The sequence below is a fragment of the Aquarana catesbeiana genome, linkage group LG08 (genome assembly GCF_042186555.1).
Source record: "Aquarana catesbeiana isolate 2022-GZ linkage group LG08, ASM4218655v1, whole genome shotgun sequence".
Classification (NCBI taxonomy): Eukaryota; Metazoa; Chordata; class Amphibia; order Anura; family Ranidae; genus Aquarana; species Aquarana catesbeiana.
The window spans coordinates 167,785,169-167,798,138 of record NC_133331.1 but is presented as its reverse complement, the minus strand read 5'-3'; the positions used below and the strand labels follow the sequence as shown (position 1 = coordinate 167,798,138).

The 12,970-nt window shown below is 42.0% G+C and overlaps 1 protein-coding gene across 1 annotated transcript in view; it reads right to left on the bottom strand.

Annotated features, from left to right (window-relative positions):
- COL13A1 (collagen type XIII alpha 1 chain) overlaps positions 1 to 12,064 on the bottom strand; it is a 250,216-nt gene extending 238,152 nt beyond the window's left edge. Inside the window, exon 1 of the mRNA XM_073596695.1 lies at positions 12,014 to 12,064. The gene's annotated coding sequence lies outside the window, so the exon portion shown is untranslated. The remainder of the gene's footprint in view (positions 1 to 12,013) is intronic.
- Between the last annotated feature and the right edge of the window lie 906 nt (positions 12,065 to 12,970).

Below are 12,970 nucleotides of genomic sequence, written 5' to 3'. Positions count from 1 at the left end.
CTGCACTTGAAAGCATTCAAAATGCCAAGATCAGAGTTTTTGAATACTTGAACACTTTAAATTTTTTAAAACTGACGCCGTTGGTTCCCGAGTAAACCAGAAGAGATGTCATTATCATATCTGAGTCCTAATCAAGGCCGATTCCGGCTTTGCTTGGGTCTCCAGCCAGCTGGCAGATGTGCCAACTGGTCGCTCAGGTCTCCTGGTGGGACGGGAGAGCCCAGGCGAGCGGCGGTGGGAAGGAGGGACAGCCCTTCCTGCTGCTTGTAATAGCAGATGAGCGGCATCAGTTGTTATTAAAAGAGAGTCGACCGGCTATTATAAAAAATTGTACCAGGGTGATGCCTGCAGCTGCAGTCATCATTTCTGTACAACCACTTGAAGTCAAATGACATACAGGTACTGTACCTGATTTGGTGACAAGTGGTTAAAACAAGCCCTAACTGACCTCTACAGCTGCAGGCACTGTGGAGCAACTGCAGTATTGAATCCCTTTAAGTCTGTTTTCTCAGCACCTTTTTTTTACTAATCATAATGAATAAGTTAGACCTCTGGTACAATGTTCTGCATTTCCCATTTTCTTGGCAGTGGCTATTTACAATTATTTGTTTTGCTATTCCACATTTCAGATGTTCATGTGCTAATGCAATATATTTTCCTGTAGCATCCATTATTTCAAAGTGGAGGAAGAGAACGAGTGTCTCATGCCAGAGCCTAATTTATCTAGAGTGTTCCATTATGATGTTCAAGCAGAACTTGTGTGCTGCTTTGATAACATTGTATTAATTGTTACTACTCATGAAATTGGCTGCCCATCAAAGCGTTACACACTTGTAAAAACATAGACATGCAATGAGTGAATGACAATTTCTGAAACAAAAACAAAACATAAAATAATGGCAGTCCAGGATACCAGCATGTTCCCTCTGATGAGATACTTTCCACCACTCCTGGACAAGAACATCTGGCTAGGTCTGCATACATCTTCGCAACCCTTTCGTGCCACTTAATGTTTTCCTGTTTTGTTGTTCTCCGTTCTTTAATGTAACAATACAAGCATGACATGAACAGTTTAAACAAACACGTTATTGTCTCTGATGCATTTATGTTAACAAGGTTGTTGTCCCGCTGGGGTTTTTTTCTAGTTCATGTCATGCTTCAAGCTGTAGTTCCAAGATATACAGGCATTTGATATGCGGACCAATAAACTGCTTCCTTTTCTCATAAAAACATGTTTAACGGGGGATGTTACAAGTCTGTAAAATTGGTAAAAACACTGTATCTGTCCGCCCTCACTGATAAATGAAAGTTGTAGGTTATATTGGGATAATTCATTGTTATCATGAAATGCTGAATGAATCATGAAATCTCATATTTCCACCATAGACATAATATAATTTAGTATTTTGTCATTTACGGGTGAATATATGCGGCTGTGTTTATATACAGTATCTGTGAACAAAAAAACACACAAAAACAATTTTCTGTTCAGTAGGTTGCGTTTTCAGCACAAAATCTCATCTTGTTTTGAGCATCTTGCTTATCTAGAAATGCCGATCGAGCGGGTGCCGGCCTGGGCACATTTAAAATATAAGCGCATAAACTGTGGAATGTATTTTAAAGGGAATTTTAATAAAACTGTGTTGGGCGATCATGATCATTTTCCTTTCTGGGGTTTGATGTTTATCCATTGATAGGAGAACTCGCTATTGGAGGAGGATACGCTGATTGTTTAAGGAAGGAGTGAAATTGGCTTTGGGCCTTGTAGGCCAAAAAATAAAAAAGGCTTGACTGGTCCTGGTGGCCTTAGGGCTTTGGTGAGTGCATTAATAACATCACTGGCAGTGGACCACTGTTTGTGTATTATCTAGAATCACCCACAAAGAAGTGATGGGATGAATTGTATCAAGGGCTTCAATATTGAACTTTGTTGTCCTAATATAAAGAACTTGCGTTCTGTTTTTTTTGTTTTACGTGCCTTTGTTTTTTTGTTTTTTTTGCTTTTGCATTTTTTTACAGGTTTGATGTTGATTCAATGCCAATTTTTGGGGTACACATTTTTCACTTTATAAGAAATGTAAGTGGTATATATCTATTTAAGGAAATTAATTAATGTCAAAATGTTAAACATATATGTTTTTTGAAACACAGATCATGAGTTCACTTTGAGGGGATTAGCGTCCACTTTATTTGTATGGTTTTGATCAATAGTGTGTCTCACACTTAAAGGGGCAGCTGTCACATTTTTCACAACACACTTTCATTTTCAGGTTGGGGCCATTTATATATTTTTGTAAAATCTCAACTTGGACTTTTAATTGTCAACATTCAGTGTTTTCTTTTATGATCCCTAACTTAAATTAACTCTTAAAGTAGAACTATAGGTAAAACTTTTATTTCATTTTGGACAGCGCAAGGGAGAGCTATAACCCCTATCAGTTTTTTACCCCCCCCTTCCTTTGTTCCATTTCGCATATTTCCCTTCACTTCCTATCCCATAGCCAAACAGGAAGTGAAAGGAATTCCCTGCAAATTAGGGAAATCCCTTGGGAACCCCCAGGTCACCAGACATAGTGTCCACATTGAAAGACTTTCCCTCTACAGGCAGTCCCCGAGTTACGAATGGGTTAGGGACTGCCGGTTTGTTCTTAAGTCAAATGTGTTCGTAAGTCGGAAGCGCATGCGCAGAATTGCAGAACGGCAGAGACGTCGTTTTACGATGTTTTCCGGTGTTCTGTCAAGTAGCCGCGCATGCGCAGATGTTGTTTTCCGATGTGCCGCCTCCCGTTCGTAAGTAGGAGTCGTTCGCAAGTCGGATGTTCATAACTCGGGGACTGCCTGTAGTACTTTTCTGGGGACAACCCAAAATTTGGGATTTTCTTTACTCTCACTTTCATTGATAATGGTAAACAGGACAAAAAGAGAGGGGGGATCTCCTTAACAGGGACACAGACAGCAATAAGAACTTAACAGGAGTTCTAATCCATTTACACTCTTTCCAAAAAAGTTTTGCCTATAGTTGTACTGTAAGCTGACTCTACCTAAAGCCTGGTACACACTACAAGTTTTTTTTTTCGTTCAACCCAGTGGGTTGAACGAAAAAACTGTCAGCTCCGGTCAGAGACCATCTGACATTAGTATAGTGACCTCCCCCCACTGAGCTGTTCTGACAGGGGGACAGGGGCCGGCCCCCTTGCCAGAACACCCCGATCAGCGCTCTCTGCCATTGGCTGAGAACGCTGATCGGGAGTAGGTTGGTTGTTGGTTTTCCAGCATGTACGACAGACCGACATACACAGGGGCCGAATGTTGACCGTTTTTTTTAACTGGCTGATGTCTCTTGACTTTCGGCCCGTGTGCACACGGCTTAACCCGCCTCTTAGCTAATATCTAAAATGTAGCCTAATTCACCTTTAACATCTACTGTTTAGAGCATCTAAAGACGCAACTTTTTTTTTTTTTTAGCTATAGTAGAGAAGTGTAAAACCTCCTTTTAGTTTATTATTTCTGCCTGTGTCATGCTGGGGAGATTTTCATTCTCTTCCTATTGCCTGTTGAACAGTATTCCTATCTTAGACAGCTGTCATAGTAACAGGTGTCCCCTTTTCCCTCATTTATTTTCTGTTGATAACTCTAAAATTTTGTATTTCCCATCACTTTCTGTCCCATTGACAATGATCACCAGGACAAAGAGAGAGGAGCATCTCCTAGTGGGGACACAGACATCAATAAAAAAGGCGAATGGTTTAACACTTCGTTGCTCTGGAGAAAAATGTTGCCTTTACATACATTTCAAGTTCCTTAAGCTAACACAGAAATTTTCACAACCTTTCACATTTAATCTTACTCTACCATACCTTTACACTTTAACTTCATCCTCAAACCTTAACCATTAAAATGGATGTAAACCCACCACTCACTGTATAAACTAATGGCACAATATTAATGTATATATACATGGAAGCCTCCTGCATGTATCCCTACCTTACAATGTCACCCTCTTCAGCAGTAGGATCCCTGTAAAATTCTGGAATCAATGGGTGGATCTCTTTGCCGGAGCTCGGTGGGCAGAGTCGTGATGTCACAAGACTCTCCGCCCACATCTACACTCTCCTACTCTCCTATTCCTGAGTTTTGAGTAACATCCAGTCAAAATTCAGGAAAGGCACCACATGACTTCAGCATGCCCAATTATGCTGAGGTGTGGAGCAGCCAATCCTGGGAGAGCTGAAGAAGAAAGGAGGAGGGATGTGAAGCTGGAATCGTAACACTCTCTCTCTCATGCCATTTATGAGATAAAGAAATCAGATGTCAGTCACAGCAGTGGGGGATGTGGCGACACAAACTTATCTGTGTGTGTTTTTTTTTATCTTACTAAAAAAAGAGGATTGCTCAGAGCTGGATTAACTCTTCGTGGCAAGACTGGGCATGGATGACTTGACATCCTCTACTGTACCAGGAAGAAGTCTTCATTAAAATGTCTTTTTTCAGGTTTACATCCACTTTAACACTTAAAATTAAAGTTTATTGTAAAACTTAACCCAATGCAGCCACCTGAACCTACTTAGATGTAAGATATAACCTGCAAACCCATCTGAGTCAAAATCTATTGGACCCAAAAGCTCCATCTAATGAAAAGAGATCTCGAAACTCCAGGCATTGGTTAAAGTGGGAGTAAATTCCTATACATGAATTTTACCTGTAGGTAAGCCTATAATAAGGCTTACCTACAGGTACTGTAAATATCTCCTAAACGTGCACCGTTCAGGAGATATTTACTGTACATGCAGCCTGAGACATCACCGGCACATGCGATCTGAAGGAATGGCCACCTGGGTTGTTCCTTTAGAGTCAGAGTCCTGCACCGTAAATGGCAGCTCCCACGCGCACAGCTGAAGTTTGCGAACCCGGAAGGTAGGTGGGGGAAGATGGAAGCCCTGTCAGCAGTGTTGGCTCGCTGCTGGAAGGATTTTGTTTTAAGTTAAGTTCCATATAATGTGCTAGTATGCGATGCATAAATCCTGGAGGCAAGCATGGGAGGAGGTGACAAGGGAGCTAGAGAGCAGGAGGTCTTGGGAGAACCGAAGAGAGCGGTTTGGTGGTTGGTATTTTGGGACTAGGTTAGTGATGTAGCTGGGGGCAGAGTTATGGATGGATTTGTAAATTATTGTTAGTACTTTGAATTGTATTCGTTGGGTGAGTGGAAGCCAATGGAGAGGGGTGGAGGACACTGAATGGTTGGTAAGGTGGATGAGTCTTGTAGTGGCATTCATTATGGACTGAAGGGGGATAGTCTATGTAAAGGTAATCCAATGAGGGGGGAGTTGCAGTAGTCGAGGCGAGAGATAACCAGGGAGTGAATTAGAAGCTTGGTGGTGTCATTAGTTAAAAAGGGGCATATTCTGGAAATGTTGCGGAGGCTAAGGCGGCATGATTTGGACAGGGATTGTATGTGGGCCTGAATGGACAGTTCAGAGTCTAAGGTTACCCCTTGCACCCTGGCATGCGGAGATGGACTGATAAATGTGCCATTGATCTTGACAGAGAAGTTAGGGGAAGGGGCACGTGGGGGAGGAAATATTAAGAGCTCAGTTTTAGATAGATTCAGTTTGAGGAAGTGGTTTGACATCCAGGCTGATATGTCTGTTAGTAAATTAGTGATGCGTGAGGAGATTGATGGGGTGAGCTGAGGGGCAGAGAGATAGATTTGGGTGTCATCAGGATATAAATGGTAGTGGAAGCCATGGGAGGCTATCAGCTCACCCGGGGAGGACGTGTAGATCGAGAATAGTGGAGGTCCAAGGACAGAACCTTGGGGGACCCCAACGGTAAGAGGAGTAGAAGAGGAAGAAGTGGAGTTGTAAGTGACACTGAAGGTGCGATGAGATAGGTAAGATTTGAACCAATGGAGAGTGCAGCCATGGAAACCAAGCAAATTGAGTTTTTTGAGGAGGAGTGGGTGGTCAGCTGTATCAAAGACAACAGAAAGGTCCAAGAGTAAGAGTACGGAATAATGACCGTTGGTTTTGGCTGTTCTGTTAGTAAGTCGTTTGTGAGTTTTAGGAGGGCAGTTTCTGTGGAGTGTTGTGGGCGAAATCCAGACTGAAGGGGATCGAGAAGGTTATTCTCAATGAGGTGGTCGCTCAGTCGGTTGTAGACTAAACGTCCAAGGAGTTTGGAGGAAAAAGGAAGTAAAGAGATGTGTTTTAGGTTGTTAAGATTGGTGGGGTCTAGTGAGGCCTTTTTTGGTATAGGAGTGACTAGCGCATGTTTTAGAGGGTTGGGGAAGATGCCAGTAGAGAGTGAGAGGTTGAAGATATGAGTTAAAGAGTGTAGGATAGAGTCAGATGGTGACCGTAGTATTTTGAGAAGGAACAGGGTCCAGGGGACAGGAGGTTAGGTGGGCGTTAGAAAAAAGTTTAGTGACTTCCTTTATAGTAGCTGGGTTAAAAGAGGGAAGTATTGATTGTGCAGGAGGACAAGGAGTGTAAAGTGAGGGAGATATCTGTAGAGTGGAGATCTCGAGACAAATCGTCTCAATCTTATTTTTGAAGTGATTAGCAATCTCCTGGGCAGTGAGTAAGTTAGTGGGTGGAAGTAATGGAGGACGAAGTAGAGTGAAGGTAGAAAAGAGTTGACGGGGACTGCGTGAGAGGGTGTTAATGAGAGTGATAAAGTAGGTCTGTTTGGCAGTGTGGAGGCAGGAATGGTATTTTTGGAGGGCAGATTTATATTGGCTGAAATCTTGCTGTGACTTAGTCTTACACCACAGATGCTCAAGAGCGCAGCTACGTTTTTTGAGGCTTCTGGTATTGTCTGTCTGCTAGGGTTCTAGCGGTCGGGGCCTGATTCTGTGCGTAGTGAGGGGGGCAAAGGTATCCAGGGTGGATGACAGTGAACTGTTGTAGACAGAAGTGGCCAAGTTGGGGCAGGACAAGGATGAGATTTTGTCGTAGAGACAATCTGTAGCAGAAAAAAAAGAAGAGAACGGTTAAAATGGCAAAGGTTTCTACGGGTAATAGTGAGAGTGAAACTAATAAGATAGAGATCAGAGAGAGGAAAAGGAATATTGGAGAGGTTGTGCGTAGTGCATAGGTAGGAGAATATGAGGTCAAGGCAGTTGCCAGCAGAGTGAGTAGAAGCGCTTGTCCATTGTTTTAGGTCAAAAGAGGAGGTTAGGCTCAGCAACTTAGAAGTAGTGGGAGTGTTAAGATTAACAGGGATGTTGAAGTCACCAAGAATGATTGTTGGAATTTCAGAAGAGAGAAAGTAGGGTAGCCAGGCAGAGAAGTCATCAAGGAAGTTTGATACCGGTCCAGGGGGCCGATAGATCACAGCAATTCTCAATGACACTGGAGAAAATAGACAAATACAGTGAGCTTCAAATGAGGAGAGGGACAGAGAAGGGGGTGGATGAAGAACCTGAAAAGTGCTTTGAGGGGATAGGAGGATTCCAACACCACCTCCTTCCATCCACTAGGCCTGGGAGAGTGAGTCCACAGGAGGCCATCATAGGAGAGAGCAGCAGGAGAAGGAAGGTCAGATTCTTGAATCCAGGTCTCAGTAATTGCAAGTAGGTTCAGGGAGTTTGTGATAAAAAGGTCACGGACGGTGGTGAGTTTTTTACAAACAGAGCGGGCATTCCAAAGGGCACAGGAGAAGGGGAGGCTGTTTCTAGGCTGAAGAGGAATAGAAATGAGATTGTGTGGATTGCAGCTGCTATCAGAGGATGGGGGGTGCTGGGTATGTTGGCCGAAGGTAAATGATGGCGGTCCAGGATTTGGGGGAATACCCCTAGAAGTTAGGAGGAGCAGAAGGATGAGAGAGGTGATATGGGAGTGTGACTTATGTGGGGGGACATGTCCCAGTGTCCTGCAGGTTTTATTGGTATATGGGTTCAGAATTAGCAGGAGCTGATATGTGTAGTAATAAGGTGAAGACAGGAGTGAGGGTGATATATATAAGCTGTGGCGTGGAGAAGATGGGTGAAGGAGAGAGAATTTAAGGAGAGAGGATGCAACTGTGAGAAGGAAAAGTAGGGAGTGCATGATACAGAGTGGTGAGATTGAGACTTGAGAGGAAGCCTGGATGAGAGATGAAAAAGTTTGATGGAGAATCAAGTCACCTGTAGTCTGTTTAGTGTTCTGCAGTAGTCTGTTGTGGTTTTTCGCTTTGTGCATTTGCTGAAGTGCTGAGCCGAAGTGTAATACTTAATCCAATATGAATACTTTATCCAAGATGATAGTTGCCAATGCAATCCCTGCCTGTGCAAACCCCTGGCTGTGCATCCCCTAGAGGAGGCCTAAATTCATACTGAGCTTGGTTGGTAAAAAAAAAAATGCTGGTGGTTTACTACCATTTTAATAATAAAATTAAGAATGATATTTATAAAGTCAAGGATACAACTGATATTTCAGTTGTAAAAAGGGAGTTTTGTAAAACTTAATCGAACGCAACCACCTGAACTCTAACCTACCCCCCCCCACTTAGTTTGTAAGCTATAGCCTGCAAACCCATCTGTGTCAAAATCTATCAGACCTAAAAGCTTTGATCTCAAAACTTGAAAAGCATTAGTTAATGATAAAAATAAAAAAGATATTTATAAAGTAAAGGGTACAAGTGATACCTCAGTATTTTGTGGATAGCTACTATACCCCTCTGCCTACATCTCTCTGGGATTTAAAAAGCAAGTCAAGTTCTTAACTCTGCCCATTCCACAGTCATTATTCCTTGCTCAATCAGTCATTGTTACTGGGGCAGGGTAGAGTTAAAGGTCACGGCCCCAGATGGCATATAAGCAGCATGTGTGGTCTTCATAGGGGATTGCATATCTGATTGAATTAAGTCGGATGGTGGTAGAATGTGCCCCAGGTCCATTGATAGGATCAGTGCAGCACAAAATAGAAGTGTACCAAAATCATTATGGTGCTTACAAAAGGCTATATGATGGATGCCCCCGCAAAACTAATATATAGTGTTAAAAGCAGATGGAGAATGTTCATTTGAGTTCAAATGCATAAAAAAAAAAAAAAATAACTTTATCTCAAGATTAAATCATAATTAGAATGGAAAAAGTGTATGTAAAACAAGCAGGGTAAAGAAAAAACTGGAGTAAAGATATTTTTAGAATTGATAAATGAAACTGCAGTTTAACAGGCAAACGAGAAATACATATTTTACTAACCTCATGAGACAAATTGTTAGGTAGGAAGCATTTTAGGAAAAAAATGATACGCACAAGACATTTGTCTACACAATTTTCTAGCCCACAGGCATGTTTAAAATACTTCATAGTGTATGTTTAAAATACACCATAATCTGTATTGGCTTGCAACATGTGCATCTTTATGGGAAACGTATGCAGATCTTTTATATAATGTATTTACTTCTGTTTTTAGTCATATTTTGCTTTTATTGATACTGTTCTAAAAAGACCATCTGGCTACTTTAAAACTGTATGTATATGATCTATGGAATTTCATAAGAGTATTTACACTCCGGAGGAGATTTACTAAAACTATTGCACTAAGAATCTGGTGCAGCTGTGCATGGTAGCCAATCAGCTTCTAACTTCATCTTGTTCAATTAAGCTTTGACAATAAAACCTGGAAGCTGATTGGTTTCTATGCAGATCTGCACCATATTTTGCATGCTCCAGTTTTAGTAAATCAACCCCACTGTGTTAATAAATGTTGAATTTCAGGAAATTGTTACTTACATTCCTGTATATCATGCTTTATTGATAAATGCCATATCACAGTACTTTTGTAAGATATTACAAATTTAGACTTAAAGTTCAACCTATATCTACAATGGCACATGATGCTTATAAATACATAACCAAGGTCACAGAAGTAGAGGTCATAAATGAGACGTTTTAATGCACTTTTACCTCTACTTTGCTTTGATCTATTAAAACGTTTGTTAACCCCCCAAGAAGTAGATTTTCTGGTACCTTAAAGCAGATTAAACAGCACAGTGCTTGTGCTGTGTAATCTGCCCCCTCTAAACTATAAAAAAAAACCTGAATCTGGCACTTCCTGTATCCCCTCTCTAAACAGACCACGAAAATCAGGGCAGCTCCACCCTGATCATCGTGGTCTCATTGCTCTGTCCCTGCTGCTCTCCTCTTCTCTCTCCCCCCTCACCCCCTCCTTCCTGCATGTCAGCTCGTGTCTGTGTCTCCGTCTCTGCCCCCGCCCCCCCGCCGCTTCTAGTAAAATATAAAAAATTTTTGCTCACTGCCAGCCCCTTTATGATATCCTGGCAGAGCACACTGCATTATTCTTTTAGAAAAACGAGCGCTGTAAATATTGTTCTAGCACTGTCTTCAGGCCGGTCACGTGAATCTCGGTCGATTTCCATGGCTACTGCAGGAGAGGCTGAGTGGTCATGTTATCTCCCCAGCTGATGTCAGAGGGAGATCATGACCCCTCCTGCAGTATCCATTAATCAGAGCTGTACAGCGGCCGCGAGTCATGTGACCGGCCTGAAGACAGCTCTAAATAGGTATTAACAGCACTCGTTTTTCTATAAGACAGGTACAGTGTGCTCTGCCAGGCTCTAATAGAGAATAGAGGTGTGCATCTTCACTGGTCTCACGATTCGATTACGATTATCTGGTCAATGATTCGATTTTTTTTCGATTCCGCGATGCATCATGATGCATCACGATTACCGATGAGATCCCACTTCCGCTTGGGCCGCCTAGGCGGCCCTTCCTCTCTGCAATCTTCTGGGACACATCACAAGTCCCAGAAGATTGCCCGGCTATGCAGGACAGCGCAGTGAGACATGCGCACCCGGCTGTGAAGCTGCAAGCTGTCACAGCCGGATGAAAACAGTGGTATTGCCGTGAATAGGCGTGGGAGAGAAGGGAGGGTTTGGGTGGCCACGTCGCTTTATTGTGGGACAGGTGAGTGTCTTTTTATTAAAAGTCAGAAGATACACTTTTGTTGTAGCTGCTGACTTTTAATAAACAAAAAATTGACTGGAACTCCGCTTTAAATTAAAAATAACCTCACTCCCTTAAAAAGTGCACTAATCCGGTGCACTACAGGGTACAGGCATTCACACACGCTGCTGCTGGGAGGTCAGGAGGGGTTACAATCCACAGCTGACAAACAGCCCTGTGAAGTTCCCTGTACTTTCTCTGTGCTGACAGTTCCCCTGGGCTTCCCCGTTTGCACCTTCCAGCACACTAGGAGTTAACGCAGTGGAATGTGCAAATGGGGAAGCCGGGGAACTGTCAGCACAAAGCGTTTATGAGGTATAAGTAGAGTACAAACACATTTGTACTCTACTTACTGCTGTTAAAATAACTTATGTTTTAATAAATCTCGTGTTGCAATCAATTAAGTTCCCCGCTGTATGTGCTTTTTAAAACATATGGAGCTTCATACCTCAGTTTTCAGTGTGTGTGTACAATACATGCCGCTCATGTGACTGCCCAGACTGCCTCTCTCCTCTCACGTCTCTCCTGACGTCAGCAGAGAATTCTCAGCCCGCTGATTTTAGCTATCAGATCAGAAGAGAGGCGGACGGGGCTGAGAATTCTCCGCTGACGTCAGGAGAAATGTGAGACGTGAGAGGAGAGAGGAGGGCCGGGGCAGTCACATGAGCGGCATGTATTGTACACACACACTGAGAAATGAGGTATGAAGCTCCATATTTTTTTAAAAAGCACATACAGTGGGGCACTTAATTGATTGTAACACAAGATTTATTAAAACACAGTTATTTTAACAACTATACGCTCGGAGCGCTCTCCCGGGAGGGGCGGGGCAAGTAGGGATGACGTCACCTGGCAATCGATTTTTCCGGTCATATGCATCGATGCCGCATTGGGGACACCCAAATCGCGATGCAGCGATTAATTTCAGCACCCCTAATAGAGAGTCTGGCAGAATTTATGTTATATGGGTTAACAAACCCTTTAAGTGTTTATGCGGAACAATGGATACAAACAAGACAATTATAAAAAAACAATATGAAAGAAAAAAAGGGTGCTTACCGGAATACCAGGTCGTCCATTAGGTCCCTGAAACAAAAGCAGATGGGTTAATAGGGAATTTACAGCAAAAATAAACAGTCAGGATATAATAAAGAGAACAATTATTTCATAAAAAGATTTTGACAATTCTCCAATGTCTTTATGCTTCACCTGATCAGTGTCATATATCTCAAACAATATCAAAAGCTTTGTTGCTGGTACAAATTACTATTTAAAGAATAAAGTGAAATTTGGACTGCAACTAATTAAAAGCAAAGTGTAACCAAGTCAAAGAAAAGTAACGTCTGAATAGAAGGCAGGCAAATGTGCCCCAACCTACCTTAGCAGTGTTTCCCTATCTTCGCAATGTGCAAGTTAAGACCAGTGAAAAATAAAACTTTAAAACTCCCTCACCTCTCAGAATCCAGTGTTCCATGCCTGAGCAACCAGTCTCTAGGCATAAGAAATTTACATTGGGGAGGGGGCAGTGCTTAATTTCGTGCAAATACTTACAGAAAAATCTGTATTTTCATTTGATGTTCAGGTGCTTCATTACCCCGTTAAGAAGCTGACAAAACATTTTTGAGGCTTAATGGGAGAGATCTGCTTGTCTGCTATACAGATCAAGTGTTACTTGCCTTCTCTTTGAGTTGGTTAGAGGACTAAATGATCAGCACATCAAGGACAAATATATACAATTACCCATATTGAAGGTCCCAAACAAACAACAATCCTGTAGTCAAGATTTAAGGGCTCATAGGAAATACTCTGGAGACTCTGAATGTAACAGTTAAGTATGATCTGCTATTCACAAGCAATGTTAGTTTACATTTATTGCAAGAGCATGGTTATACTTTAAACTTTTTTTATTAATACAAATTCTGAAGCCTAATTCTAGCCTATTTTAAATTTTATAATGTAGATCGCATGGCAAAAAGTTAAAACACCTGACAGCTTTTTATTTCTATCCATGACACA